At 32.9% G+C, this 6,334-nt stretch overlaps 1 pseudogene; it reads right to left on the bottom strand.

Annotated features, from left to right (window-relative positions):
* Positions 1-541: 541 nt before the first annotated feature.
* Positions 542-1,190, bottom strand: LOC110223266 (eukaryotic translation initiation factor 4E pseudogene; annotated as a pseudogene).
* Between the last annotated feature and the right edge of the window lie 5,144 nt (positions 1,191-6,334).

Consider the following 6,334-nt stretch of genomic DNA (forward strand, 5'->3'; position numbering starts at 1 on the left):
GTTATCAAGTAGGGAAACAAATAAATCTAGCAGCCATCAGCACAGATTACAGGAAAAAAAAACATGCTGTAAAAAAGAAACAAAGAAAATTGCTAGAAAATAGTGTGCATTATGCTCTTCCAAACCAGTGAAATATGCTGCTGCATACAATGCATTGTACAACAGAAGTTATTCTCTGTAAGGTAAAAACATGCAAGTTCTTTTCTCAATATTGTGGACAGATAAACATTTTTGTAATAATAATGCTTCTACTAAGCTATTACAGAGTGGGCCAGGAATACATTTATGGATTCTGGGGATGATGTGTGCTTTAAATTCTTTGATTGGGATAATAATTACTCTAGTCAAAATAGAAAAAAAAATATTGAACACAGAAGTATAAGACAAAGGCGAATGAGACTGCTCATATATCTTAGCAACATTTACATGGAAATCAAATTTAAATGCAGTCCACTCTGATTTTGAAGAGGCTTTGGTTCAGCTCCCAAATCTCGATTGCTTAACACAGTCTCCTATGAAAGAATATTCAGAAGGTGTCTTCTTAAACATCAAACCTATTTTTAGTGGTGGAGCCACCCTTAGTAGCTGTGTCTGCATGGTACTGATAACCAATCATTATTTTTGGAGGAAGTCCTAACCTTTCCTTGTATCCCTTCCCTATATGTGTGACAGCATCTCTATTTTCACTCAGTAGTCCATATTGCTATCTTATCGCCTTTAGCTCTAAGATTAACAACAGCTCCACACATATCACTGTAGTCATCAAATGACTCTCCAATAAGGCACAGCAGTGTCTTTAGGCAAAAGAGATCAAGGTCACTTCGTCTCTGCTGTTCATTTAATGTAATTAGCCATCCTCTTTTGAGTTTGTTTTTTTCATCTTCCCACATAGGCTCGATCCCATTCTTAAAAAGTGAGTAGCCACAGCCAGGCATTAAATTACTAGAAAACTGGATATGGTTGTATAAAGCCCAGAAGTCCTCAACAGTGTCAACCTTAGAGATCACATGAAGGTTTGCTTGCCAAGTTTTACTCTTATCATTTAAAAAAAAACAGAGCGCCCATCTGTTCTGTAGTGGATGCTTAACGTAGTGTTCAGGGTTGGCAACCTCCTGGTTGGTTTCAGTTTTTTCTACTTCTACAGGTGGGGGTTTAGGAGTGGTGGTGGTTTCGGGATCTGCAGTCGCCATCTTAGTTCGATCTGATCAGACAACCGCTCCTGAAGGAGGGTGAGAGTAAAAAAAAATCATATTATTTCTTCTTACTCTGTCACAAATAACCCAAGATTCAGTGACATTAGCCTCTTTGCTATTCCTCACTTAAGAAATTGCATTTTCCAATCTAATAATTTACATTCACTGTTCCTCATGGCTAGAATTTTCACATTCATCATCTCCATCTCATAGCTTTAATGACTTTCTTCAAGTTCGGGGGGGGGGAACTGTGTTCCTATCCTTTTTAATGCTAAAGCTTTCCCTCTTTTGATTATCTCCAACTTATACTCTATATTTTTCATTTGCATATAATTTATTTATTATATCTTCCATTTAAAGGTGATTTCCTCAAAAGTAAGAAATAGCCTCTGTTGTTATTTTTTATCTCATTCACACTTCCTATTTGTTTGTTTCAAAATGGTTGTTGAGCATTTATCAGCATTCATCTGGTCAAACCTCTTCCTAAAATAGGCACTAAACTGAAAACAATGATTTGGATACAGTACGACCAGCACAGGATAAAATAGGACTATCACTGAACACAATTGCTGTAGGAATGTAACCTAATATGATATTGATGATGAGGCTTTCTGCATCTGATTACATCCATTGCTTTATGATAAGTTTACCTGTGAAGACAGTAGTAAAGCAATTGTTATCCCCCTTTTAGAGATAAGGAAAGGCTCAATCACTTTGCCTAAGGTCTTTTAGCTAGTAGGCATCAGAATTGCTCCTTAAAACTGGATTAAACCTCAGTCTGAATCTGCTAGGCCATTAGTTTTGGGGAGACTATTTACATGTCTCATGACCAACTCTGAACTGTCAATCTGCTAAAACTGCCAGCTATTTTAGATGACCTTAATTATCCACTTTTCTCCCATACTATAATTACAAAGTTGATTTTAGAACCTACTTACATTTCTCTGTATTATACATCATTTTATTAAATTTGGCCTATTTTACTCAACCAATTCCAGCCATATTTCACCACCATCAGATAGTTACCTGAGAGAAATTATTTAATAACCAATATCATTTTTTATTTTTAGTTTTTAAATTTATTTATTTTTACTTTTCAACATTTGCTTCCATAAGATTTTGAGTTTTAAATTTTCGTCTCGCCCCTGCCCCCACCCCAAGATGACATGTATTCTGAATATCCCTTCCCCTCCCTTCTGTCTCTTCCCCGCTTCTCTTATCCTCTTCCCCTTCTACTTTCCTGTAGGGCATGATAGATTTCTGTACCCCATTTCCTATATTTCTTATTTCCCAGTTGCATGTGAAAACATTTTTTTAAACACATGTTTTTAAAACTTTTGGCTAAAAATTTTCTCCCTTCTTCCCTCCCCACCCACCCTAGCTTTTGTTGTTCTTATTGTTCTTTTGGTTTCCTTTGTTATTATCACCCTTTTTGTATCTCTAAGTATTAGCCCAGTACCTGTAGCACCTCAATAAGTACTTTTTGATTTGACGACTCATCCAGCCATGCAGCCATCTGGTCATCCAGCCATCAGTTCCAATTTGGTTTCATGCTGTCTGTTTTGCCAACTGCTCTTTGTCTTGCTTAGTGCTGCTGTTGTTTTATCTTTTCTTTCTTTTTTTTTTTTGGCATATTTTCCACTCAATTTGGTGATGATTCACTGAGTTGTTCTCATTTCTTGTATTCATTTTTTATTTACACAATGCTCCCTCCCCTACTGTTGCTATCTCATTCAGTTTTTAGTGGCTGTGCCTATTTCTTTACGTTATGTGCTCTGGACTATCATTTGGTTTTATCAGGGGTCATTTTGTCTCTTTTTGATTTCCCAGATGATTTGCAGCCTATTCAGCTACAGCAGAAATCTCTCTTTCTCTTGATTGTTTGCTTTCAGGCTCATTGGATTTTACTCATAAATGTGGCTTGTTTTTCTTTTCAAAGGGAATTCACTTTTTTTTTCATTTTGAATTTTTCCTGTGCGTGTACCTGCAGACAATATGTTCAGGGTGATCTTATTTCTCTTACGATCTTTCCCAGAATTTCACAGCTACTTCTCTATAGCTCACTGTCTGCCTTTAGGTCTTTAAATTTCAGCCTTATATTATTCTTTGCTTTTGTATTTGTCTGTTTGAGAATCTTTTCCCCTCTCGTGCTCGCTAATATGAGAGGTTAAATATATCTTCAAGTGAAGTAAAAGACAAGAACAAAGAAAAACACCAGCAATGCAAAATGAGATTTTTTAAATCAAATATAGAATTTAAAGTTTAAAAAAGCACTTCATCTTAATAATTAAAAACATCTACTGTTTCTTACAGTCTTAAAATCTACAAAGCCTACCAAAACAGAGTGTTTCATCTAGTAAACTTAATACACATCTGTTCAACTGTGGAAAAGCCATTTTTAAATCATGAAATCCTTTCCTCCCAAATCACTATTCCCATTGTACAGATAAGGAAATTAAGGCTCTGAGGCTACATAATTACCCAAGGATATATAGATAATAGATATCAGAGATAAGACTAAATCCAGTTTTTCTGACTTAAAATTCAATGTTGTTTTTTTTTCTCCATTCTACAAAACTGCATTGGTACAACATTTTGAAAATATGCTTGCATTCATCATTTATTTGATCTTTGCAATAATATAGTGAGTTGGTACAGAATGTATTTTTATCTTCATTTTGTTTATATGGAAATTTAGGCACTGAGAATTTAAATGAGCTGACTAATTTACAAAGCTAAATAATGACATGGTCCAGACTTCTTACTCCCAGATCTTTTCATTTCTAGCTTACTTCATTTTTATCTACTCCAAACCATATGGCTATTCTCCTTAAAAAAAAAATTGGTATTTCTCCCTTCAAAAATTTAACTACTATTTCCAAAATCTTCATCATGCAAAAATGAAGAAAAGTTAAAAAAAATGCATTTATTGCAGCAGCAGCAGTCATTGGTGTACTGACTAAATCTGTTCTAATGTGAGTGGAAGCATCACTATAGCCCATGCTTGTATATTCTGAAATTGGGATTTATATATTGTCCATTAATTTGGCTTAGTTTTCCATTTCATATTATCTTTATACAATGTGAAATATCCAGAAGAAAAATGAAGAAAAAATAAAATATTAGCTTCTCAGATGCTTTGCATCTATGATTTGCTTGATTTATTTGTTTGCATATTTTCAATATGACAAGCAGTTATTAAGGGCTTACTATATTCAAGGAGTTGTTTAAATGTTAGGTAGAAGATTAAGGCCAAATATTCTTCTCAAGCACTTTAAAGAGTATATGAGGAGAGGGAATAAAATATAAATATAAATGCTTTCTGCTAGCGCATGTTTTTCTGACTGTTAAGGAAAAACAAACAAACAAACATCATCTGAGGTGAGTGGTCAATAGTCCATCTATCAAATGAATGCTATACTCAGGTCTCTTCATATATTGATAACATAGTTTCAATGGAAAGATTTACCTGCACTGTATAAAACATTTTTTTTAATGAAGTAAAGTTAACTTGACATTCAGAAACATTAAGAACTACAACCTCCCAAATTCCCAACAATATTGTGATTTATTCTATTAATTCTGGTGATATCTAGTCAAAAAAAATCTGTTAGTACCCCATCCTTCTCCTTTTTGTACAATTATTATAGTCCTTAAGAAGATTTTAATCTCATTGCTGCTAATTGCATTTAAAGGGATACAAGCAAACAGAACTGCACAATTTATATTAGATGTGTTACTACATTTCTAGGACATAATTTTGTTAATCATTAATACATATTCAATATTGATTAAAGGCATTTGAATCTCTTTAGTTGCAGCAGCAAATCACAATTGGAAATGAAGGCAATGGTCATTTAGCCTTCCTCCCCCCCCCCATAGACTTCCAGGAACAACAAATCCAAATCCTGGCAGTACTTAGTCCTTCAATAGAGATAACCTAATACTGCCTCAAATATTTAAGATGCTCCTACATGAGCTTTATAAAACAGAAGTCACACATAATTTAATAATTCATCCAGATTCAATAAAGTGCACAATATTTGTGCAGTAAATACTAACCTATTTAGTAAATATTATCCCAGACATCGTCTTTAATAAATAGATGGATCATAGATATTTCTTATCATGATTGAAATATATGCAGAGTATAAATATAGATATGTATAGATATGTGTGTATGTACATATGTATGCACATGTATGTTTGTATATATTAGTATTTAAATTGTTATATAGGAAATATAGCAAGAAGATTATGGGACAGGTTGCAATGATGCATATATTCACAAAATGTGAGAAGCAAAATGATCTTTTTTCTAATGAAACATTAAAAAAAATAAGGAAACTCCCTGTGTATCATTGACCTCTTTCCCGAAACTTAAAAGTTATAATTTTAAACACCATTCTCTAAAGTGAAATACAACCCACTTTTGAATGTCAACTCAGACATTTCTCTTCAGTTACAATTTAACCCTATAATTAGATTTCTGAAGTTTGGAGGTTAAAACAGTCTGTCCCTTGACTCCTTTATATTTTTTTTCAATTCCATCTTTTTCACAAAGAACATTTGGAGTTGGAAGCAAATGTTTTCCCAAAAAATAAGAATTATCCTATATTTGTTTGAATCACTAAACAGACGTGGTTTTAAATTCTTCATCACCATAGGAGGTTTTGTTTTGGGGTTCAAAAAATATAACCTACAAATATGAAAATTAAATATATAAAATATCTCTTAAAACAAAAATAATTAAAATTTTAGAATTATATACTATAGTAAATATTACACAAAAGAAACCATTCAAAAACTAATGAATTGTTCTCTATATGGGCCATACCTCCAAATCAAGATTCGTTTGTAAAGGGAAAAAAAAAATTTATATAGTCTTTTTTTTCTTTAATAGTGTTTTATTAATCTTTTCCAATTATATTGAAAGATAGTTTTTAACATTCATTTCTCCAAAATTTTGAGTTCCAAACTTTTCTCCCTTCTTCTCTCTTCTTTTCCTGAAGATAGCAAAAAATCTGATATAGGTTGTATATGTATAATCATGTTAAACATATTTCTGCATTAATTATGAAAGAAAGAACTTTTATATCCTAAATCAGTGATGTCAAATTCAAGCAGAAATGGATCTCTGT

The sequence above is a fragment of the Phascolarctos cinereus genome, unplaced genomic scaffold (assembly GCF_003287225.1).
Source record: "Phascolarctos cinereus isolate Bilbo 61053 unplaced genomic scaffold, phaCin_HiC Scaffold_4;HRSCAF=312, whole genome shotgun sequence".
NCBI lineage: Eukaryota > Metazoa > Chordata > Mammalia > Diprotodontia > Phascolarctidae > Phascolarctos > Phascolarctos cinereus.